Consider the following 25,348-nt stretch of genomic DNA (forward strand, 5'->3'; position numbering starts at 1 on the left):
AGAAATAACAGGCACTACACTAAATAGTTTATATACATTTATATTTAAGCCTCATGTAATTTTCACAGAAAACCCTATGAAGTAGGCATTATTGCTGCCATTTTATAAGTGAGAAAGCTGAGGTTTGGCAGATGAAAAAGCTTTTCTCACATTATATAACTAGGAGGTGTCAAAGTGGGATAGTCTGACACTAGAAGTGATGCTCTTTCCACCATCAACTGTTGCCCAGTTTTTAGAACTAGACCTGCACCGTTCTGTGCTTCCCACTCTGAACTTGGAAATGCAGAGCTCACGTTCAGGCTGCTCGGTCAGAAGATAGCTCTATGGAAACTAAAACATTATCAGTTATTTGGGGAAAACAGAAAATTCAAAGCCAGGTCAGATGGGAATTTACCTTTCGCAGTAGCAGGGCAGTTATGTTCAGGAGTACTTTAGGTCTCTTCACTAACTTAACATTATTTAACAAGTAAGAACAAATGTAAAAGGCCCTCTTTTGTTGTATTTCACTTCCTGTTCCCAGCACCCCCATGTAAAAGATACAAATGTGACAGAGGGATCACTGAAGATCACTGTCAGTGTCAAATCACTCTTTTGCTTTAGCCTAGAACATAAGAAAAATAATGTTAGAAAGTACTTGGAAGATGTCTGGACTTTGAGAAGTGTGTAATGACAGCACTGAGAGACAAGAAAAGGCAGCTGAAGTAGGTCCTACTTGTACATAATTTGGTTTACATAGGCTTAAGTCAGAGTTCAGGGCACAGAAGTGTTTGATAGTATTAAATATATATCTGTACTTGAGGAGAAATCAACTGATAATTATATATATGAAAGCACTTTATAAACAGTAAAGTGCCAAATTAACAGATAAGATTATATGCCAATGATCAAGGTAGTCGGGAAGGCCAAGAAAAAATAAGGACAAATATGGGTCCTGGATTTTCTAGAACAATCCTAATTTCAAATACTTTATTTCATCCTCCCCGTAAAATTAAAAGTTTTGAGACCAACTTTTGGTTCAGAAAACATTCTTGATGAAAGCACAGAAAATGCATAAATGGAATAGTCAAAAATTGGTCAGAAGCCACGTGGCAATATTCAAATCTAAATACCTCTTGCCCCAGAGGTCCTCCAAAAGTTGATCCTGATGGACTGGGTGGTCTTCAAGATTTACCAGTCAATTTTAGGCCAGTAGCTGTCAACACAAGCCCCTTCACAAGGCTCTTGGCATTTTTTCTGAGTGAACTGACACATTAGCTCATTCCTAAGCCAGTGCTTATTTGCTCTTTGCAACCACAGCTACTCCCAACCTCCCACCCCCACCCCCATCAACCACAGCAGCTACTACCATTAACAACGTCAGATGTTTGCCACAGTGGTCTTTTAATTTCCATGATGTGAAAAGGAGGCCTTCCCCCAAAGGCCCTGCCTTATACCGTGTTAGGATATTCTCACTGAGCACCAATAAATAAATAAACCCATGCTAATATGCTAAAGGGGAAGAACTAAGCAGCCAGTTTCCAAGCAACAAGTGTAATTTAACTATGACTTCAGGAGACAGTGCCCTTGGAGGTGGCAATGTCAAACATGTAAGTAGGATAGACATTCGAGTATAGCCAGGAACATGCAATACCCTTCAAATTATGCTCAGGACACCACCAGCTACACTGAGTTTAAAATCTCCCCAACCACTTTGTTATAAATCAGAAACTAACACACGATTGTAAAGCAATTATACTCCAATAAAAACGTTAAAAATAAATAAATAAAATAAAATCTCCCCTACCTATCAAGCCAAACATAAAGAACCATCCTGTTTGACGAATAAAAGAGCTAAATGGCTGGCAAATACGACAACTTCTCCAGTAATTTTCTGAATCCGTCCATTCAATCAATTATTTATTTTTTCAACAAATACTAGTTGATTATCTAGCCTGAGCCTGGCAATGTGTTAGGTAATGTGAGGGGCACAAAATTAAATAAGATACGTTCCTTCATCCTCCGGAACTTACAAAATCACTTAGGAGACAGGACAGGTTAATAAATAATCTAATAAAAGTAGAAGAGCCAAAATCCAGCATGGCGTAGAGCATATGCTGAGGGACTGTAATTCAAAAGACCAAGTTCTAAAGTTCGTCTCTTCTTTTTCCAACTGTCTAATCTTGAACAAGTCACTTAACCTCTTTGAGCCTTAGTTTTATCATTGGCAAAATGAGGATATCATTAGTACCGACTTTGTGAAATTTTTATGAATCACTAACAAAGCGTGTGTCTGTGTGTCTACGTAAATACTTTATCAGTAGTAAAAGGGACATATGAATGCTAATTTTCATGTATTACCTGAAAGGAGTTATCAACAAAATGCTATGGGAGTTTAGAGGTGAGAAGAAATTCTTCCCGCCCGGTGGTCTTTCCTGGACCTAATGGAGAGATGTGTGCATGATGAAAAGGAAGAGATGGGGAAGGAGGAGAAGGATCTTCCAGGAAAAGGGAATTTCATGGCAGAGGCACAGGAGTAAAGTCTACCAAGCAGGTCTAGAGAACAGCAAGTAATTGAGACCACATCCGTGCGATTCCTCTTGTATCCTCAGCACCTGGGACAGTGGCTGGCACCTATTATGCACTCAATACAATGTTGGTTTTGTTGAATAAATGAATGAATGAATGAATAAAACGCTGTATGTTTAGCAAAGCAAGAGAAGAAATGTGGCCAGAGAAGAAGGCTGGAGCCACATCAAGAATCTTGAATGCTATTCTTCTGAGCCTCTTCAGGAGACCACTATATCCCTAGTAATGAGATGTTTTCATTGAACGCCGTGTTCCCAACAAAATCCCAACAGCGTCACCTCTACACATAATCTAAGCTATTGGAATCCCACTAGCTTTTCCTTCCATGACCGTGAGTTGGCAAGGTATAACCTGAAATCTTTCAGGGGCATCAAATGAATTCAGTGACTTTGGTCACTTCTGTGAGTAGCAGTCACAGTCTATCATCTAGAAAATTCTCAATACTATCTCTCCTCCACATGAACCTAAGAAGAAAAGGTGCCTGTGATCACAAGGGTAAAATGAGGAAAGGAGCAAGCCCTTCTACAAGTGCTGGAGCTGGTGATGCTTTTGTGTATGTGTGTGTGTGTGTGTGTGTGTGTGTGTGTGTGTGTGTGTGTTACCTGGCAGGGGATGGGGTGCAGAGATGCCTTCTCCTTCAGGAACAGGATGACTCCTGCACACAGAGCTGCTGCACCCTCTAGACCCCCACACAGCAAGTATCCCTGCTGTCTGCAGTGAAGTGGGGTTTCCAGAGAAGCTGCCAAGAGGGGGAAAGAGCACGGCCCTTCTTTAGAATCATACAGACCCAGCTTTATGACTTTGGGCAAGTGATTTAACCTGCCTGAGCCAATTTCCTCAATAAAACAGATATGCCCATGGCTCTCAGTAAAGCCCCTGGCACACAGTAGGAGTATATTAAATGTGAGTTCTGTCCATAATTTGGAAAGGGAGGTGGCCACAGGGTTAGATCTCTTCCCAATCACTTGCCAATCCACATCTGAGAGGGAGAAAGAAGGTTTGTGTTCTTTCAAAAGGAGAAAAGCAAATCTTAACAAAGAAAATTTGAAATGTAGAATGGGAAAATATCACATAATGAAGAAAATAATTCAGGGCCTGAAGCAAAATTATCAGAATTGAATATGTTAGAAGGAGAAATTGTGGAAAGGCAGAAGGAGGGGAAAAGCAAAGGAATAGTAAAAATGCCAGCTAAGAAAGCCTGTTTTTGTGTAGGTCTACTCCAGGCTCATGATGGCTTGCCATACTAGTTGAAAAGGAAAATGACTAGAATCTGAAAGAAGAGAAAACAGGGTAGACCACTGAGAAAAGATGTAGGCTGGATCTTCAGTTAGGAAATGGGGCCCTGAGAGCAAATTCTAGCTTTCAACAGAGAAGCAGAGAGATCAACCTTGGCCGAAGAAGCAGCCCAAGGGCATTGCTCCACAAGAGGTGGGAAAGACAGAAAAGAGCTGGGGGGCTGCAGGGTCCCCTGACTCCAAATTGACAACCTTGTCAAGAGCTCTCACCCTCTGGTTCAGGCTAAGGAAAATATACATTGAGGAGACAGAAAAGATCTAGTGCCTAAGGGAGTCTCCCAAGAGCCTCAAGGTGAGACCTGAGAGTTGTGCATTATAACCTATTTGACAGGTGAGATTACTGAGACTTAGTCAAGGTAACATGCCCAGTGCCACTCACCCAGAAGCATCAGAGAGAAGAAAAGGATCCAGGTCTTTCTTACCCCAAAGCTTGAATCATCCACCATCCACTCCACCTTCAGAAACCCTAAAATAAAATGCTTTAACAACAGCAATGAATCTACTTTTGGGGCAGGGGGCAAGCATTAAGAGTGAAACAAACACTCTGGATTAATTGTATTCATAGCAGTGTCTGTGTACTTACAGTTCACCATCCCCTGCTTAAGATGCTTGCCAACCTCAGAATCTTACCCTCACATCCCAAGTCCCCAGACTCCTCCAGGAAAAGTCCACTTGTCAGGTGTCTCTCCTGCCTTCTTTTTTTCCTCCAAAGCCCTCGCCAGAGGAGAGTGAGTTGTCAAAGGAGTCTAACTTGGTGGGAATTTTGGTGATAGCCAAGAGGGTGGAGCAGGGTAAAACACAGCCTAACACTGTCTTCTATGTAAAAGCCGATTTGGGAATCCCAGAGTCAATATTCCTACCTCCATTCCTGACTCCTCGAACCATCTTGACCAGGTCACTTAATTACATTCATTCCTCAGCCAACACCTTGGCCATAGCATGCCTCTGTTTCTCCCCAGGCCTACCTACCTTGAACGGTCCCAATGACCTTTGAAGAAAGAGTGTCCTCCAAGTGTGCCAGCAATTCAGAAACGGACAGCTTCTAAAATAGCTGGTATGTTGTTGGGTGTTGGTTGCCTTCTGAAGGAGTGGTGGTGTCGCAGAGGCAGCAGGATTTCCTTGCCAAAGTTGCTCCCACCCTGCTCCCCATGAGACTCTGCACTGCCTCTCCCAATCCCAGCCCATGAAGAGTTCAAGCCCAGGGGCCGCAGCATTTAAGCACTGTCAGAGTTCCCACTTCAGTCCTCATAGTGGTGCCAGTTCAGCATCTGTCATGATGACCCAGCCTGAACTGTATTTAGAAGTTTTGGACATGGCACCATGTCCTGGCCCATCTCAGAGTGACAGGAGATTTCCTGAGCACCTGGGCCTGTGATTCAAGGGCTCCTCCTCCCAGGGAATGGGGGTCAGAAGGACTTTCCTAACGGTCTGTTTCCTCCTTGGGAGGGGACCCATCTGTTGGAGGAATCTCTTAGAGAGTCGATCTCCATCAATATTATTATACAATGTTATTTTTTTAAAAATACATACTTTTTATAAAGCTTGTAAGACATGGCAGAGGAAAAAGAGAAAACCAGTCAGAAAGTGGGTTTAGTGCTCTGTTCACGGACTACTCTTACAAAGGTAAATTTCCCTGGAATTACATCCTGGGAGTGCTCAGAATCTAGCAGATACTGCCAGTGAAAAGAAAGAGCTAGCCTAGGACTCGGCCTCTAGGGACAGTGCATAATAATTCACATCATCTTCTTGACAGGCTCTATGCCAGTCCTGAAAGTAGCCTACTGGAGTCCAGAAAAATTTATAAGTGATCCCTGGTTAGCGGTTAACAAAATAAAATTTAATTTATTTACAGTTTAACATAATCTCCGCCAGGCAGGAAGACTGACAATTAAATAACACTAATCGGGTGGGCTTTGAGGGTTACTACACACAGAGTGGGTGTGGGTCCTCAACTCTGCTAGACCACAGGAGAGAGAAAGGCTTTTTCCCAATTGACCCTCAACTCTCTGCCCCAGTGTCCCTGATCAGAGTCCCATGGAGATACCCTGTCATTTAAAAGGCATCAGTGTTTGTGGCCTCTCCTCATTTCTGGGCAAGGACCCAACATTCAGAGAATGTGGTTTTAGGATCAGGGCATCTAATCCATTCAAGGATTATTTTTCCCCCCTACTGCTCAAATGGGTGCGTTAATCATCACCTCCCTTTGTTCTGTAATAAATTCAGCCCTGGCTAATTCCAAGCCTCTATGCATCACTAAAGTTTAAAGATGGAGTTTTGACAGGTCAGATATTTAGAATCAATAGACCACCAACCAGTCAAAAATCTTAAGTAGTTTTAGGAACATGTGGAAGTGATTTTTTTCCAAGAATTCACAAGTTTGTAGGATGAGATCTTACTGATGGTGTGTGGGCTGTTGTAGATATTAAAGTATTACTTTATATACCATATTCTACATGTAATCAAAATTGATTTACAGTGAAGGCAGATTTTCCTTATTATACCAAATATTACACACTATCACGTATAAATTACAATGGAACGCACTCTATATAGCATCTTTAAAAGAAACCAATAAAAGACTGAGATAAAATTATAAGTGAATGTGCAATGATTATACATGTGAAATACAAATGTCATAGGCTAGGGAATTTCATAGAAATCAGAATATTTTGTGTGACACTGGCTATAGACCTACGTTTTAATTACAATCATCTCAATTGCATGCAGTGAATCTGTTTGTAAAGGAAAAATTATTTCATAAAATGTTAATTTCTAACTTTTAATTTTTTTACCTTTTAAGAGAAATATTGATTTTAATTCAACATAAGGTAAGTTCTAGTCACCTGTCATCTTTCAGCCTAAAAATTAGCAAAACTGTTGAAACAAGGCACAATTTTTCCCCATACTTGCTACATGGCTCCAGTTATGATATACATATACATATATATATATATATATATATATATATATGAAAATGTTAAAACAAAAATAGAAGTCTGAGGGTTTTTTTAAGTGTATAAAACTCCCACAAAACCTATCAGCATTGTTTCTTATTCTACAAAGTAGCACCAGTTAAGAAGAGTAAAGGGTGTTAAAAACCATTATGACAGCATTTCTGAAATTAGGGATACATTTCTAATTTTTTAAATGAAGAGGTTATTAACCTGAAGTCAATGGATGGGTTTTGGGGGTTTATAGGTGACCTAAAATTATAAGTTAAATTTGTAGGAGCTTTCATTTTTCTGGGAAGAGGATGTATGGTATTCATGGAATTCTCAAAGGAATCTATGACTTTAAAAGGACAAGGACCACTGGTTTAATAGGATTCCTTCAAGTGGGAAAATTGTCTATTTTCCAAGCTCTCTTCTGCTGTAATGTAAAGCATTTCCCCTTAGCTGGATATTTCCAATGGGAGAAATATTCAAAAGAATATGACACAGAATACTAGTGGTTCATCCTAATAGAAATATATTCTTTGTCTCCCTTACGAAGACAAAGCGGTTTCATTTTCTGGGACTGTTAAATGGTCATATGGGACCACCCCAACTTTCTCTGTATGGGCCCTTATTTCCTATCTGTCTTTATTTTAGCCACATATACATGCATGTATAATTTTTTTACTGTAATTCATAACGCATCATTTTGGGAAGTAGGGAGATTAGAAATTATATTTAAGTGAACGAAAATGGGGCTTTTCCTTTAGCCTGGCTACTTTTATTCTTTCATACTCTCTCAGTGCCCTTCTCCCTGGGCCTCAGAAAAACCTCAGGGGCGCAGGAATCCTGGGGTCCCCAGGCTGTTTCTCCTGCTGTGTGCCAAAACCAAGCAAGCTTGCTTCTGTGGGACACACAGTCCAGTCCCCACACCAGGGGTGTGCTCTCAATCCATGGTCTCCAAACCTCAGAAGAAATCTTCCTCTCCCTCCACATCCCCCACCCCTGCCCTGTGTCCTCTAGGGCAGCACCTGCGTCTGGCCCTGGAGCCAAGAGGCAGCTCCTCAGGGAAAGCTGGACGAGGTAAGTAGGTGACGCTGTCCTCAGCAGGACTGCCAAGGCTTTCCTAAAGGCCATGGCAACCAAGCCTGCCTGCGAGAACATTTTGATGAGCTCAGTTTGTTTGCTACCGAGAACCTCCTTGCCCTCACAGTCTATTTTTATCATGTTGTGACGCTGAAGACTCTGCTGTCATTAAAGTGAATGATAAATAGAGTAAACTGTCCATTATCTATTGTTCTATGGTGAAAGAAACCCTGGATTCAGAATCAGAAGGCAGGAGCTTGAGTCCTGGTTCTGACCTTGATGTGGCCTTGAGGACGCCACTGAACCCTGCTGAATCTCAGTCGAAGTATCCGTGGAAAGTGGTTACGGAATCCTACGGCTTACCCAACTCCGTGAGTCCTCAGCAGGATAAAATAATGCAGATGAAAGCACTTTGTAAACTACAAAGTGACTCAGAAATGGAAGTGATCAGTACTACATTTAATCAATCATCTCATTTACAGAGATTTCTCCCTGTGCGCTAAACACATGCTAAATCCTCACTTATCTTATAGAGCCCATTAAAGATAGGAAACTGAGACTCAGAAGCAGAGCAGTGACATGAGAAGACCTGGATTCCCTCCTCTCATTCATCTACACCTCCCCCCGTGTTGCACCCTTAATGTACTCTTACTGAGCAACTACTGCCTTGTCTTTAAAATGTAGATGATAATCCCTAGCTCCTGTGAGGCAAAGATGTAGACAAAATGACCTCCCAGCATCTCATTCCATGACCTATGATTCTGCTAGATGTGACCGAAGTCAAAGGGTGCCTAGTGGTAGAGTGGGAACGAGCACCCAGGTCTGCTGACCCATGGACCCCATCATATCTTTGCTGCCATGCCCTCTGAACCATAGCACCTGCTCGTCTCCCAAGTGATGACCCTGCAATATGACAAGATCCTGAATTATCAACGAGAAATCACAGTACAGTTAGATGCTAAGTACATCTTACTATAGTCTGATCCTCTGTTAATCAAAGTATGTTGCATCTTTTCACTGATCAAGCAAAATAGCCCACCCTCTAGTGAGGCAAGCAGATTCCTTCTTTAAATGATCATTTATACTCCATTCCAGGAGATCAGCTCTATCACATACCCCTTTATATGGAGGTCACGAGGCTGTAGGATAGTTATTATAGCCATACTGCTTTAATCATTACCAGTGACAGGAGGTTTTGTTCAATCCAATGGCGAAATGTCTTGTCCATAGGCCCATGGAATTCCCAGACCTGCATCAAAGCTGGCCTTCTGCTCCCTTCGTGTGAAATGAAGGCCAGTCCCAATGAAACCTCAGGTTTTCCACAAAGTTACTCAGCTTCTCCAGGGTCCATCATTCCTCTCCCTTTTCTCTCCAAGCCTCAGAGTAGCTCTTCTCTCAAAGCCTGCCTCACTTCTTTGCGCCACAGAGTCACTGTTGTGGCAGGACTCAACAATGTCTACAACCTTCTTTAAACTCTGCAAGGAAATGCTTAATGAAGGATGCTGCCTTGATTCTCATTTCTTAAAAGGACTTTGTTCAGAGGAACTGACTTCCCTCCCCTCCAGAAAGATCCTACTGTGGTTTGGGTTAGGATTACACATCTGCATTCAGTTTGCACAAAACTGTTTTATCTCTGGCGTTAGATGTTCTGCTAACTTAGTCTTTAGAAGAAAGAATATGACATGTTTCGTGTCAGCTCCTAAACTAAACTACCTGTGAAAGACTTCCTTCTTGTCATTATATACAATTTAATGATGAGCCAAGATGGTCCATGATAAAATACATCCCCTTAGACAAAGAGTACAAATGAGTTTTAACTAACCTATGTCAACTCTGGTCATTTGATGGGAGATCACAAAATTGAGGAGTATGAGGCCCAATCCAAGCTTAGAAGAAGAGATCGATTAGTGATGTCTGCCATGGGCACAGGAGTAGGGAATAGCAGCCCACATGTTACATATTCACTATCATATTCTTTCAAAGGTTTCTACTGAAATGCTGCCATGCATGAATTGCAATGCTGTCCCTCTTATCTGTTTTAAGGGAATAAAGGCTACTGTATCATTGTTCGTATTTTGTGTCATTCTTTCCAAGTGGACCAGGTTTTCCAGAGGCAGCAGATAGGCCACTAATCTTTCTCCTTTACCAACAAGGTCATCATGTTAGCAAACGTCCTCTGCTCTGACACGGTTTTGGTTTTAATGGAGAACTAATGTCTTCATCAGTATCTGTGCTATTTCACACTTCATTTCCGTCCCTAACTCTTGGATGCAAACCATCCAGTCCTGGTGATTTACTTTGCGAGAGTTTCTTTCAAGTTAGTTTCCTTCTCTAGGGATGCCACGCGAGCATTTTCAGGACTCCAGCTGGGGAGCACCCAGCCTTGAAACATCAGCATGTGATCAAGTCATTCAAGAAAGCCAAAGGCCTTGGCAGGGATCTGACAGTGAGGCCCTTAGCTGAGGCCTTCGAGTCTGAGGGTAACAGAAGCAGCTGCTAGTTGTTCTGCTTCTCAGTCAGCACAGTGGCTCAAGGTGGTCCAGATCATCAGAACCAGAGAACTGTGAGCAGACGGAAAGAACACAGATGCTTGGAAATTGTGATCCACAATTCAAGCTGTTTCCAGAGCTCTCAATGCGTTTCACAAAATCTCCAAACACTCTCAAGGTAAGAATGGTCTTAAACTTCTTTTCTATGTCCTATAGTTGCTGCAATCATCCAACCCAGATTTCTCTAAAATAGTCCTAATTTCAAATAGTTCATTCTGTGGTCCTTGAAATACATTTGCATTTAAAATGTAAAGATAGGAGATAATATCCTAATATCTTGCTTGAAAAACCATCCCTTAGCATAAGTACACAATAAATACTTTACCTTTGATTTAGTACATTCTGGCCACAAGGCACGGCTGGGAGGAGTGAATAGGGAGGGTGAAGAAAGAAGTGTCATGATTTCAAAAAATCTGTAAAGGATGGCTCTCATGGAACATAAACCGAAAGTATCCCTCTACAGTAAGAGTCACACAGCCCTGGGGCTGTGCATACGTGGCTTGCGGAGAAGAGATTTCTCTGCTGAGGTCTGAAGCTTCGTCGGGACAGGGCCATGTCTGACTTTTCTCCACAGGGAGGGAACATGAGGGGCTGAGGATGAAAGACCCAGGATGAAGCTGGCTAATTCAGAGCCAAGACCCAGTGGCATAAAAAGGACCTCTCTCTTCACGCATCCTCGGGGAAGAAGCCCTCATGATGTGGTCTCACTTTTGGCCATAAAGATAGTTTAAATGAGGACCACTGAAGTATCTGTCAATAGCAGCAGAAGTAAATATATAAGCACCTTCCCTCAGAGCACACTCCAAATAGAAGGCAGAGCTGAGGCCTTCCAGAGAAGCCTGAACTGCGTGACCTCTGATGTGGCTTTGCTCTTACTGTTTTGTTTTTGTAAACGAATATCCAATATTTATACCTTGATAACTGTGAGACTATCCCTCACCATTCTACCAAAGGTAAGCTTGAACCAGAACACCCGACAGAGCTCAAACAGCATTACCAAGAAAAATAAGAAAAGGCAGCTTCAGTTTCTCAAAGCTTTTTGCTGGTGGGTCAATCTCAACATCAGCCTGTGACCTTGGTTCTTTGCCAAATGAGGCAGTGAAGACAGGAAGGCTGCGCATGTCACTGTGGCGCTCTGAATAGGTGCGACTGTTTATGACCCCAGAAAGCAGCACACGCGAGCAATTTTGACATGCAACAAATTTAAACTTTTAAGAACAGATAGACTCATGAATTCAGATGCCATCCAGCTATATGCAGTAAGGGCAGATGACTCCAGAAGACAAATGACTAGAAGTAAATTTCATCAGTAATGTCACAAAACATTGGAATAAATTTCTTTGACAGCAAAGGTTCTCCTTAACCAGAGACTATGTCCAATGTCCAAATTGCAGCTGTCAGAGGATAACAAAATAATGGGGAAAAGGTTCATCTCCCAACAGTAGGAGATACTGGCCCCAGTTGGCTTGGTATCCTAAGTTCTTAGCAGAATCCCACATTGAGTTCTGTGGAGTTCCACACACAGGCAACTGCTAATGTGAAATTCCCCAGATTAAAGAAGCAGGACGTCTCTCTGCTAAGGAATAGGAGTAGCCTGTGTCCTCCTATTTCTCCCAGCTGGAGAAGGGCCACTGGAGGAGTTTTGGGGTAACTGTGACAACAGTCATTGGCCCTGAGCCTGGGGCAGCAGATCTGTGGAATCCCAGGCCCTGGTCCTCCTCTTCTGGCTGGCAGGGTCTCCAAATGGCTCTTGAGCTCTCCTTGGCAGTCATTACAGTTCACCTGCTGCAACCGCAGGTGCCATTTTCTGCTTGGCCTCATGGCCTTTGTTGCAACACCCCATTGTCCCTGATCCCGTGTGCTGAAAACTGAAGGTCACCACTGACCTCAGCCAAAATTGCTTCCTGCTGCCACCCCTGCCAATCTGTACCACACACTCCAAAGTTCACCAGCCCGATGTCAGTGCCCCCTGTCCCAACATGGGCCTTGCTGCTTCTCCAGACTTACAGCCCCTACAAGGTCCTCTCTCTTCCCTGTGCCATCCCTGCTGCTACAAGTGTGAGAAGGCCCCGTCCCCGCCAGTGTTAGAAATCTGAATGTGACTCTTCAGCAATGCATGCAGCTGGCAGGAACGTAGGGCTGGGGTGTAAGATGATACAAGTCTAAACAAGGAGTGCAATTTTTTTAAGTGATATTCCATGCTTAAAACCAACCATGCCTTCAAAACAAAACAAAAACAAAAACAAAAACAAGAAACGAACAAAGGGGGCTTCCCTGGTGGCGCAGTGGTTGAGAGTCGGCCTGCCGATGCAGGGGACACGGGTTCGTGCCCCGGTCTGGGAAGATCCCACATGCCGCCGAGCGGTTGGGCCTGTGAGCCATGGCCGCTGAGCCTGAGCGTCCGGAGCCTGTGCCCAGGGCTCTGAGAGGCAACAGTCTTAGGCCCACTCTTTTTATAAGACCTTTTACAACCCTGGAGCCAACCATCAGTTCCAGGTGTTTAATCCCTCTGTCTCCTGGTAAGCCTGCCCTAACATAGGCTTAAACACCCACAAATGCCCAGACTGGGCACCCACATGAAGTATGGCTGAATTCGCAAGTAGACTAGCCCTAGGAAGCTCAGCAAATAGAATCACAGCTACACTTTGGCTCCCGGAAAGCTGACAAGGACTTTTTCCTTGGCTAAGAAGCTGCACTAGAGCCCACAAAAGACAGAAATTGAGTACTTCTTTTACTTGAAATTCTGCTGTCTCAGAAAACCAAGAGCAGGAAACCACCAGGAAAAGGCTGTTAGCACTTGAAGCAACGGTACATCTCATATTTAGATCTACCCTCAGCTCAGGCAGTATGAAATAGAGAAAGCAGCCACAAAAGAAGGCTGGAGAAAAGGGGGGCATTTCATTAGAAAAAAAAATAGACCCAATACTGACATTTTTTCCATATTACAAAGGACTGGGTTCTGGCCTGTGGACAGCTGAGATTATACTCTTTAAAAGTGGATTTTATAAAAAAAATTGAATTAAAGCCACTGATTCTAATTATAAAACACATTTTAAAATTCAGTTTCATTATTTCACAGTTCACACCAGAAGATTTCAGATGGGAATGGATGACACACGAGAAATGCCGAGTGCTTATAATATGTATGATGTTACACATATGGGAATTATCTGAAACCAATGTCTTCCTAACCCAGCACTAATGTTTTACACACAGGGTTGTTTCAGTTTTCTTTTCCTCCCTCCCTTCCTCTCTCCCTCCCTCCCTTCCTCCCTTCCTTTTTAAGTTTACTGACCTTCACACTCAAGAAAGTCAACAATTCTCCTCTTTCCTAAATGAAAACTTTTAATGAATCTTGGTGAATACTTTCTTGCCCCATACAAAGGTAGACATTATTTCAGCAGATCTGAATTTATTCTAAATAAACATTCTAAAATTAACCGGGCCAAGCAGTTATCTTTATTTGCAGTGGGAGTGGACTTAACATGAATATTGTAAGCTCTCTATAGTGGCCCTTGCCTACCTTTCTAGGTTCTCATAACCAGGAAGACCAAATAAAGCCCAATGTCCTATTCCTCAAGAATTGTCTCATGACAGCCAGGTGATGGCTGGGAGGAATACTAATACGCTTGGAAAAGCATCAGTCTGGTCAGCTACTTTCCAGTAGACTGTCAAAGCTTTTTTTTCTCCAACCAGCAATCAAATCAATCTGTAATTTTAAGACTAAATGTCACAAATTCTCAAAGTCAGATGAATTTGGGGGGACCAAGGAAAGCTAAGGAGTTCCCCTACTTGGCTTGCCAAAGCAAGGATCAAAGGAAGCTTGGAGTGGGTGCAATATCACAGCCCTGGAACGGAGGTCAGGTATTTGGCCTTTCCCCGGCTTCCAATGATATTGAATACAACAGATAAATTAAGATCAAGGCACACGGCAGTTCTAAAAGCACCAGCCTGTCCCCAGGAGATCCCAAGGGAGAGTCGTCATCTACCACGGGCCAGGTCTTTTCCTCACTTGGAAGAATGCCTGTTAACACGGAGATGGGTTACATACAATAACGTGTAATCCAAAGCCCTACAACATGATCACAGAAGGAAGCAAACTCATCAAGAGCATTCACTTGACCAAGGAAGAGATCCTAATGTAGCACAGGACACAGCCAACAAAATTTACTCTGCTCCGACTCCTGATGAAGCATATGTGTGTGGAGAGGCGACTACCCGAAATAGCAAGAGAGCTCAAGTGCTTACAGGAAAATCTGACCCTTTAACTTAAGGCAAGCATAGCCTACCACCAAATCTCAAAGACGGGAAATATTTCTGGGCTTAATAACTCAAGCCGATATTCATTTCAAGTTGGGGGATTTCCTTAATCCAATTGTTGGTTTCCACAATTGATATACGCAGACATCCTAGCTGGGAGCACTGCATGATTTAATAGGTTCATACTCAGCACAGCCTTCAGGTTCTGCCAGACCTACCCATACCAGTAAGACAGCAGAATCCTAAGCACCTCCTAGGTTGGAGGAATTACAGGATACCAAGCTTCAGGCTTCATCAGGCTCAAGAGTAAGACCCAAGAAGGGAGTATGAAGAATGTAAGCCATCTTTCCAGAAGCCATCTTCACAGGCAATGTAGAAGTCACCTACACAGTATTCATTTTAGGGTTGCCAGGAAGGCCTCTCTTGCTCTAAGTTTGCCTATAGCTCAATACTGGAGATCATCTAGGCCATGGTTTTATTTTTATTTAAAAGAAATTTTTCAGTATATAGGAGCCTCCTTCTTTTAAAAGGCCATCTGCATTTTAAATAAGGATGAATATGTTAAAATATATATATGTATGTATATTAAAAAATATATATACACATATATCTATATACAGATATATGTGTATGTGTGTGTATATATATGCATATATTTTTTCCTTAGGAAAAGTGAGGTCTGGAACTGCTATAGTGATTTTGCTTCTGCAAGGGAAAATTTAGAGCCACTCCAGGGCCACAATGTTAAGTTAACACAGCAAAGGCTTTATATTTACAAGAGTCAACAAATTTCATCATTCTGTCTCCTATCACACATATCCCAAAGTAGTCAGGGTTTTTCAGAAAACCAATCAATCAATCAATGAATAATTCATGCAATGGGGGCACAGGCAATGGGGGATGCCAAAAAGTATAATGCAGGGCCCCGCCCCCAAAGCATTTACAACCAGAGTGTAGACAGTATAGAAATATAAAATTGTTGGGTCAGAAAAAAAACCCTGTCATGCTTTTCTGCTAGGTAATATTCTTCCTGCGAGGGTCTGAAAACACAGCTCACAGAACAAGTTCACAGAAAGGAAGAGCTTCCTGCTCTAGGACAATCATGGAGTGAAAAAAAGGCAGAGAATCACATAGGTCATGCTCTCCTGCTTCAACTCCATGATCCTGTTCTAGGCTCCAAGGAATGCTTGTGTATGGAAATTTAGTGAGCCCCGAGGCTTAGTGACAGCAGCCCACTCTTCCCCATGTATGTCCTATTGAGATTTATAACCCCTATGTAAAAGGTCACCTATAAAAGAGCTCATCTTTCCAGGCAAGGTAAATGTGCAGAGTCCATCCTAGGTCTGTAAAGACCTTCTGTCCTGATGGCTGTGAGCTGTAGAATCTTGTCTGCCTTCTCCATCCTCATCCATAACCTCCTCCTCAGAATTGGTACAGACTTACTGTTGGTACCCGTATAACACAGTGATGATTTATATACCTTAATGCAGTACTGGCCATGGCTTAGTATATGCTGTTCTTGTCCACCCTTTAAGAATATAAACTTCTTGGGAGGAGGAACCATGTTTTATGCTCTACAGAATCTATAAGGACTAGCAAAGAACCAACTACCACTAGACAAAAGCATATTAGTTAACTGAGGGGTTTATTGCAGTTCTCAACAAATATTCAAATAAATCAATTACCTAAACAAAAATTATACATCAATGCACCTGTGTGAATCACACCCAGGCTTGAAATGTTGAACCAAAGCAGATTCAAAGAAGACTAACTGATGACACCTTCTCACAGGAAATACTGATGATGTCACATAAAGAATATGCTGCATAGCACAGTGAACACAACAAATAACATCAAGTTGACTTTCTACATGGAATCAAAACTCCATCCTCAGTTAGAATAACCTCCTCAAAAAGGAAAATAGTTAATGAACTAAAATTCAATCATATTATTCTAGGGCTTGGGCAGAAAACGTACAAGTCAAGCCCAGAACATCTTGTTTCATCAGAAAGTAAGAAAGTGCTCAAAGCATACTGGGAACATGTCAAAGCACACAGGAGCTAATTGGAAAGGACTTCCTCTGGCCAAGTCAGGAGTGATTGGAGTATCAAAGTGAATAATAATAACAGATTATAATCCATTAAATAAAATAGGAACTAAAGAGCCCAGAAGTTCATTTAAATAAAGTTAATTAATTAACCAACTAACTAATACAAAAGAAAAGCTCTTCCTTAGAGTAAAAGGTCAACTAATAAATATAGAAGGAATGATGGAGACAAAAACGTCGTTATCAATAGACTTCCAGTTCCCATGCCAGCATGTAAGGAGCTTGGAAGTCATCACTCCACTTTAACAACAAGTAAAAACCTGAACAAACTGAAAAATCAACTACTCTTCTTAGATATGTCAGAGAAATGAGGTCACAAGGCAAGTCCCTCCCCCAAATCAAAGAGACAGAGAGGGGGATACTTAGAATCACAACTTACTATAGCAGAAACCCATGAGCACAAACCTCTGCAGGAACTGGTGCCAGGGTAGGAAAACCTAAACTGTAATTGGCCAACTGCTGGAGGCAGCTCCAGGGAGATCCAGTTATAGGGGGAATCCCACACTTTTGTGAGTTTTACCTCTAGGAGCTCTTTTTAGTGAATATCAGAGAAAAATACCTTCATACTTCCATCATGGAGAGGGAAAAGGGAAGCATTTTGAAATACACCAGAGCATTCTCTTCTCAACAAGGCCTCCCCTAAGAAACTGTTTGCCAGAGCATAACATAGCTGGGGGAAGGAAATTACCCAACTTCAGCACCCCTCTATCCATCCTGTACCACTCAAGGGGAAGGAAGGAGGAAACTGAGAATCACTGGTGAAGTTTACAGTCCAGGACACAGGCTCACCTGTGCACTAATTATAGAACTATAGAACACTTTCTCTCCCTTCCGCACCTTACCACCACACCACTAAAAGCCTATTTACTACAGTTCCTTTCACACAGTACAACATGTCCAGATTTCAACCAAAAATTACAAGGCATACTAAAAGGCAAAAAATACAGTTTGAAGAGACTGAACAGCAGTAGAATCAGAGTCAGATGGCAGGGATGTTGGAATTATCAGACCAGGAATTTAAAACAACTATGATTACTAATGGAATTTATAACAACTATGATTAGCAATGGTTCTAATGGAAAAAGTAGACAACATGCAATAATAGATGGATAATGTAAGCAGAGAGATGGAAATTCTAAGAAAGAGTCAAAAAGAAATGTTACAGATTAAAAATACTATAACAAAAATGGAAAATGGTTGTAATGAGTTCATTGGTATACTGGAGAAGGCTGGGGAAAGAATCTCTGAGATTGGAGATATAAAAATAGTAACTTCCAAAACTAAAAATTAAAGAGAAAAAGACTGAAAAAAAAACAGAACAGAATATCCAAGAACTGTGGGACAACTATAAAAGGTGTAACATACACATAATGAGAATACCAAAAAAAAAAAAAAAAAAAAAAAAAAAAAAAAAAAAGGGTGATAGGAATGGAAGCAATATATGAAGCAATAATAACTGAGAATTTCCCCAAATTAATGTCAGACACCAAGCTACAGATCCAGGAAGCTGAGAGAACACCAAAGAAGATAAATAAAAGAACAAAACAAACAAACAAAAAACTATACCTGGGCACATCATATTCCAACTTCAGAAAATCAAAGATAAAGAAAAAAATCTTGAAAGAAGCCAGAGGGGAAAAAAACACATTACCTAAAGAGGAACAAAAATAAGAATTACTTCTGACCTTTCCTCAGAAACCATGCAAGAAAGTGGAGAGTGGAGTGAAATATTTAAAGAGTTGAGAGAAAAAAACAACCAGCCCAGAAGTTTGAACCGTCCAAAATTCTCCTTCAAAAGTGAAGGAAAGATAAAGACTTTCTCAGGTAAAAGTTGAGGGAACTTACTGCCAGTAGACCTGCCTTGTAAGAAATGTTGAAAAAAGTTCTTCACAGAGAAGAAAAATGATACAGGTCAGAAACCCAAATCTACATAAAGAAAGGAAGAGCATCAAAGAATAAGTGAAGGTAAAATAAAAACTTTTTTTTTCTTATTAGTTGATAGAATAATGCTTATATATTTCTTTATGCTTATGTGTGTATATATATATTTACATGTATATGCTTATTTATGTATGCTTATGTGTATATATATATGTGCAAAAGCATATATATATATATGCAGACATACAAATAATATACTTATGTATAAGTGAAATGAATGACAGCAATGATTCAAGAATGGGAGGGAATAACCTATATGGGAAAAGAATCTGAAAAAGAATATATATATCTGAATCACTGTGCTGTACACCTGAAACTAACATGACATTGTAAATCAACAGTACTTCAATTAAAAAATGAAAGGGAAGAATTAGGAATATTTGGTTATTATAGGAAATTATCAGGGAATTCCCTGGTGGTCCAGTGGTTAGGACTCAGCACTTTCACTGCAGGGGCCCAGGTTCAACCCCTGGCTGGGGAACTAAGATCCCACACGCCACGCAGTGTGGTCAAATTTAAAAAAAAAAAAAAAAAAAAAAAAAAAGGACGCGCCCCCGGTGGGGAGGGGGCGTGCCCCCCCCCCCTGCCGATGCAGGGGACATGGGTTCGTGCCCCGGTCCGGGAAGATCCCACATGCCATGGAACGGCTGGGCCTGTGAGCCATGGCCGCTGCGCCTGCACATCTGGAGCCTGTGCTCTACAACGGGAGAGGCCACAACAGTGAGAGGCCCGCGTACCACAAAAAAAAAAAAAAAAAAGAAATGATTACTCACACTACCCATGAAAATACACTTGGATTAGTTGTAAATGTATATTACAAACTCTAGAGCAACCACTAAAAAAAGTATTTAAAAAAATAGCATAATTGATATTCTAAGAAAAGAGAGAAAGTGGAATCATATAAAATGCTCAATTAAAACCACAAAAGGCAGAAAAGTCAAAAGAAAGCAGAAGTAGCTATTAAGTTCAAACACAGCAGATTTCAGAGCAGGAAAATTATCAGCGATAAAGAGGGTAATTACGTAATAATAAAGGGGTCAATACTCCAAGAAATCATAACACTATTTCATATGCATGTGCCTAACAACAGAGCATCAAACGACATGAGACAAAACCTGACAGAACTACAAGGAGAAATAGATGAATCTACTATTATGGTTGGAGACTTCAAATACCACTCTGTCAGAAACAGATCCAGCAGGTAGAAAAATCAGTAAGGACATAGTTGAACTCAACGACACCATCAATCAACTTGATATGATTGACATCTATAGACTACTTCAGCTAACAACAGCAGAATACACATTTTTCTCAAGTTCAAATGGAACAGTCACCAAGACAGACCACATTCTGGGCCATAAAACACACCTTGATGAGTTTAAAAGAACAGAAATAATACAATGTCTGCTTTCAGACCACAGGGGAACTAAACTAGAAATCAATAACAGAATGATAGCTAGAAAATCCCAAAACACTTGGAGATTAAGCAACACACTTATAAATAATGCATAGGTCAAAGAAGAAACATCAAGAGAAATTTTAAAATATTTTGAACGAAATAAAATGGAACAAAATCATCAATGTATGCTAAAACAAGTGGGTGAAAGTTTGATTAGGAACAAGATACATAGTCTCAAAATATCTCTCCATAAATTATTTATTGATTTCAAAGTAGAACAAACTAACTTTACAGTGGAGAGAAATGGTTGACACCATCTTAACCAAGTGATCAGAGTTAACATCACCAAGATGGACTTATTGTGGTAATCATTTCACATTAAACGCATATATCAAATCATCAGATTGTACACCTTAAACTTACACAATGTTATACATCGATTATATCTTAATAATACTGGTCACAGAAAGACTGGGGGGAAATGCAGCTAGGTGATGACTTCTTTAAAAAAAAAGTTAATATCACTAAAATTGGGAGAAATCAATATCATGTGCCCTTGATATGGTGTACTTAGGACACACTTCTGTGGTATTCCTGCCAAAAAATGTATAACCTGAATCTAAACATGAGGAAACATCAGACAAACCCAAAATAGCTGGCCTATAAAATAACTGGCCTGTGCATTTCAAAAAATAACAAGGTCAAGAAAGATAGAGAAAGGCTGAGGAACTGTGTTGCAGATTAAATGAGATTAAAGGAATTGGACAGTCAAATGCAATGCATGATCTTGGATTTGATCTCGAGTTGGCAAAAAAGAATATCTGTAATGAACATTAGGACAAATAGCGAAAATTAAAAGACTTGATTATATAACAGATTGTATCAGTGAACTAGGTCTCCAATTTATTAACAAATGGTTCAGAAAACAATTATATAAATGTGTGTCTATGTATACACACACAGACAGAAGCAAATGAAACAAAATATACAATTAGTGAAACTGAATAAAAAGTATACAGACAGAAGTTCCTTGCACAGTTCCTATAACTTTTCTGTAAATTTAATATTATATCAAAATGAAAAGTTTAAAAAATGCTTAATTTTAGGAAAATTTCAAAAATTTTTTGAAAAAACTCACCATAATATCAGATAGCTGAAGAGACATTTGTAGTCTTTAAAATTAGATTAAATCTGCTGACACACCAAAATTGCAGAAGTCACCACAAAAGTTTGCCTAACAAAGCTAAACATTCAGAATGGGTTCTCTGGTTCCTGCCTACCTCCATTTATAGGAGAAATGTAAAAATTAGACTTGATTATGGAATACTATATTTAACTAATTGCAGTGTGGGATGAAATGCAAAGTACTGTGAAACAATGAAAATAATTAAATGTTTAAAATGCAACCATACACTTGACAATAATCAAGGAAGAAATAGGAAATGAAGAATTTGGTCAGCATTGGACAATCCAGTGAGGGGTCAGACCCTGACCCTTTGGCTCAGGGTGATGCCTTGGCCCAATGCCCCCACCCCAGAACCAAGAGTAGGGGTTTCCCTAAGGCAGGGTCAGGATTGAAAATTTTAAGGAAGCAACAAAAAATTCAGCAATCAAGATAAATGATATTTTAATGAATTTTTTTATGGGGACCATTTTTAAAGTCTTTATTGAATTTCTTACAATATTGTAACAAATATCTTTTATGTTTTGGTTTTTTGGCCACAAGGCATACGGGATCTTAGCTCCCCAACCAGGGATTGAACCTGCACCCCCTGCATTGGAAGGCCAAGTCTTAACCACTGGAAAACAAGGGAATGAACAAAATATCAAAATATTAAATAGAGACAGTGGTATGAACTGAATGTTTGTGTCCCTGCCAAAATTCATATGTTAAAGCTCTAGCCCCAATATGATGGTATTTGGAAATGAGGTCTTTGGGAGGTAATTAGGGTTACATGAGGTCATGAGAATGGGGCCCTCATAATGGGATTAGTGCCCTTATAAGAAAAGACACTAGACCACTTTCTCTCTCTCTCTCTCTCTCTCTCTCTCTCTCTCTCTCTCTCTCTTCCACGTGAAAACACAGTGAGAAGGCAGTCATCTGTAAGGCAGGAAAAGAGCTCTCACCAGAAACCAACACTGCTGGACCTTGATCTGGCACTTCTCAGCCTCCAGAACTGTGAGAAATAAATTTCTGTCGTTTAAGCCAGCGGTCCCCAACCTTTTGGCACCAGGGACTGGTTCTGTGGAAGACAATTTTTCCATGGACGGGGAGGGGTTGGTGGGGTGGTGGTGGTAGTTCAGGCAGTAATGCGAGCGGTGGGGAGTGGCAGATGAAGCTTTGCTCACTCGCCCGCCACTCACCTCCTGCTGTGGGGCCTGGTTCCTAACAGGCAGTGGACCAGTACTGGTCTGCAGCCTGGGGTTTGGGAACCCCTGGTTTAACCACCCAGTCTATGATATTTTGTTATAGCAGCCCAAGCAAACTAATGCAAATAAGATGAGTACTACCAACTTTTCCTTTTGCCTCAGGCTCCAATATCACTCTAATATTTTGATACTTAGTTCACTATGGATTTTTTCACTTTAACTTTGATTTTTTAAATATTGCACTAAAGTATTATCTTGATTAGTGTAGTAAGCTTTTTCTCTTCCTAGTCCTAGCCCCACCATAGGAAATACAGTCTAGGACTTAACTCTGCTCCCACAATATCCTCACATATCGCCACCAGGCCACCCTCCCACAGCAAAGTAGCGCCAAGAGAAAGACGAATACTATATAATATCACTTACATGTGGAATCTAAAATACGACACAAATGAACATATCTACAAAACAGAAACAGACGCAGGGACATAGAGAACAGACTTGTGGTTGCCAAGGGGGTGTGAGATGGGGGAGTGAGGTATTGGAAGTTTGAGATTAGCAGGTGCAAACTATTACATATTGGGTGGATAAACAATAAGGTCCTACTGTAGGCACAGGGAACTATATTCAATATCCTGTGATAAACCGTAATGGAAAAGAATGTGAAAAATAATATATATGTATATGTATAAATGAGTCACTTTGCTGTACAGCAGAAATTAACACAATACTGTAAATCAAATATACGTCAATAAAATAAAATTAAAAAACCATTAAGTGCCTGATCTGCACTAGGGTCTGTGCTAGGTGCTTCCCAATTACCTCACTGAATCCTCCCGAACCTGAATGCTGGGCTGTGAGGGATACACTCTTGCCCCTATGCCAGAAAGCTTTCAGGCAAGTAAGAGTATGTATTTATAGACATCTGTGAAAGAGACCATCATCTCTCCCTGTTGGAAGGCAGAAAGCTGTGGTCTGCCAGGTGTGCAAGCCTTCTGTATCTGAATGTGAAATGTACGAGGTGTCTCGGGCTAGTGCCTGAGACATGACGGTCCTGGTTATTGCCAGTACCTGACCTCTGTCAGCACTGCGGGGGCTCCAGTCTGTGGAGCACAGTCTGCCAAGCTGTGCTGAGCCCTCCCTGGAGTTACTGCTGCTACAGCACCTGTTTCATTACTATTATCTTTTACCCATCTCCCCAGATCACCTTAACACTCTCAGCACTAGCAAAATATAGAGATTTGTTCTTCAGTGCCAGTCCTACTTCAGTCTCCTAATTCATTACTACCAAATAGAGAGCTACCCACAGACCAAATGAGAAAGAGATGAAATCTGACTTCCAAACCAGAGTAAGCATAAATATCTGCCATAAATTCAACACATCTGAAAACACTCTGATTAAAACTCGAGTTAGGGGCTTCACTGGTGGCGCAGTGGTTGAGAGTCCGCCTGCCGATGCAGGGGACACGAGTTCGTGCCACGGTCCGGGAAGATCCCACATGCCACGGAGCGGCTGGGCCCGTGAGGCAAGGCCGCTGAGCCTGCGCATCCAGACCACGTTGCTCCACAGCGGGAGAGGCCACAACAGTGAGAGGCCCGCGTACCCCCCAAAAAAACAAAAAAACAAAACTTGAGTTCGGAGTCAATTTCTCCTCCTTGTTCAGACACCTGGAATATATTGCCTTTGGCTAAGCAGAGAGGCGTTTCCTATGGCTTCCCAGAGAGGAAGCCCTTGGGGAAGACCAGATTCTCTGCATCCCTCCTGCACCCCAAGAAAAGACCCAGCAACTCAGAGACTGGCAAGACAACCATAGTCCTGTAGGCTAGCTGAAGAGACCCTGAAGCAAGTCAAAACTTGAAGAGAGAAAGAAAAACCAAGAAGGGAAAGAAGGCAACGCAACGGAGAGGAATGTCTGGCAGGAGCTGGTGGGTTTGAGTGAGGCAAGATGGGGACCCCTGAGCTATTTTTGCCTCTGCTTTTGGCGGCCTCTCCTGCTTGCTGTGTTTATGGGCCTGACGTGACTTTCCACCCAAGCACACTTGCTAGGCTTGCGTTGGAAAACTTGCCACCTTCCACACAGCTCAGGTTTCATCTGATTCATACCAGCAAGCTCTAGTTTCAAAAGCCCGATGCGTGTTTTTGCAACTGGATGGAAACAGTGATGCAAATCAGACCCAGAGAACACCTGCAGCTCTTCACCACACTGGTAACTTCGTCCTTGCCACCAGCTCCCCCATCTTCGGGGTAACTGACTCGGTGGCCTGATTCAATGCCCAACCTTCTCAAGGCATTGGTGTCCACAGCTGCCAGCTTCCCAGGACCCCAGAAGAAGGAGCCAGTCCCCCAAAGCACCAAAGTTTACACAACAAGGTAGGGTGACCAGGAGGCCAGATCGGAGGTTGAAAGGAAGGGCTGCAGGCATACATGCCAGGGCAGGAGGCACAGGGCTGTAATTTATAGGACATGACACAGCCTCCCAAGCAGGCTAGTGTGTGAACCGGCAGAGTTTCCCTCAGCATCAGGCCTTCGTGTTCCAAAGCTGAGCGGGTGTGAGGGAGTAGGGACAAGTGGCCACTCTGACTCAGTCATACCAAATTTTTGCTACTCATTGCTTGGAAGGGAGGAGGGAAGGCAGAAACCAAGACCTGGTCAACACAGAAGTGGCTGAGGTGCAATTTAATCATCCTGGGCTTGGCCCAACCCATCCTCTTGGTGTGAGGGAGGAAAGATTTGTTACTGCTGCTGTCATGGACACTGGGCAGCCACAGCCAGAGACCTGCAGGAAGCAGTAGGAGGAGAGGCTGAGAACAGACGAAGGGGGGGGGCTGGGGGACTGGACTGTGGG

At 41.8% G+C, this 25,348-nt stretch overlaps 1 protein-coding gene and 1 non-coding gene across 2 annotated transcripts in view; one reads left to right on the forward strand and one right to left on the reverse strand.

Annotated features, from left to right (window-relative positions):
* The window catches only part of TBX15 (T-box transcription factor 15), a 102,761-nt gene that overhangs the window by 51,499 nt on the left and 25,914 nt on the right, over window positions 1-25,348 (reverse strand). The window lies entirely within an intron of this gene.
* TRNAE-UUC (transfer RNA glutamic acid (anticodon UUC)) lies at window positions 19,146-19,217 on the forward strand. The gene has a single exon. It is a non-coding gene; the product is annotated as a tRNA-Glu (tRNA).

The sequence above is a fragment of the Lipotes vexillifer genome, unplaced genomic scaffold (assembly GCF_000442215.2).
Source record: "Lipotes vexillifer unplaced genomic scaffold, Lipotes_vexillifer_v1.1 scaffold511, whole genome shotgun sequence".
NCBI lineage: Eukaryota > Metazoa > Chordata > Mammalia > Artiodactyla > Lipotidae > Lipotes > Lipotes vexillifer.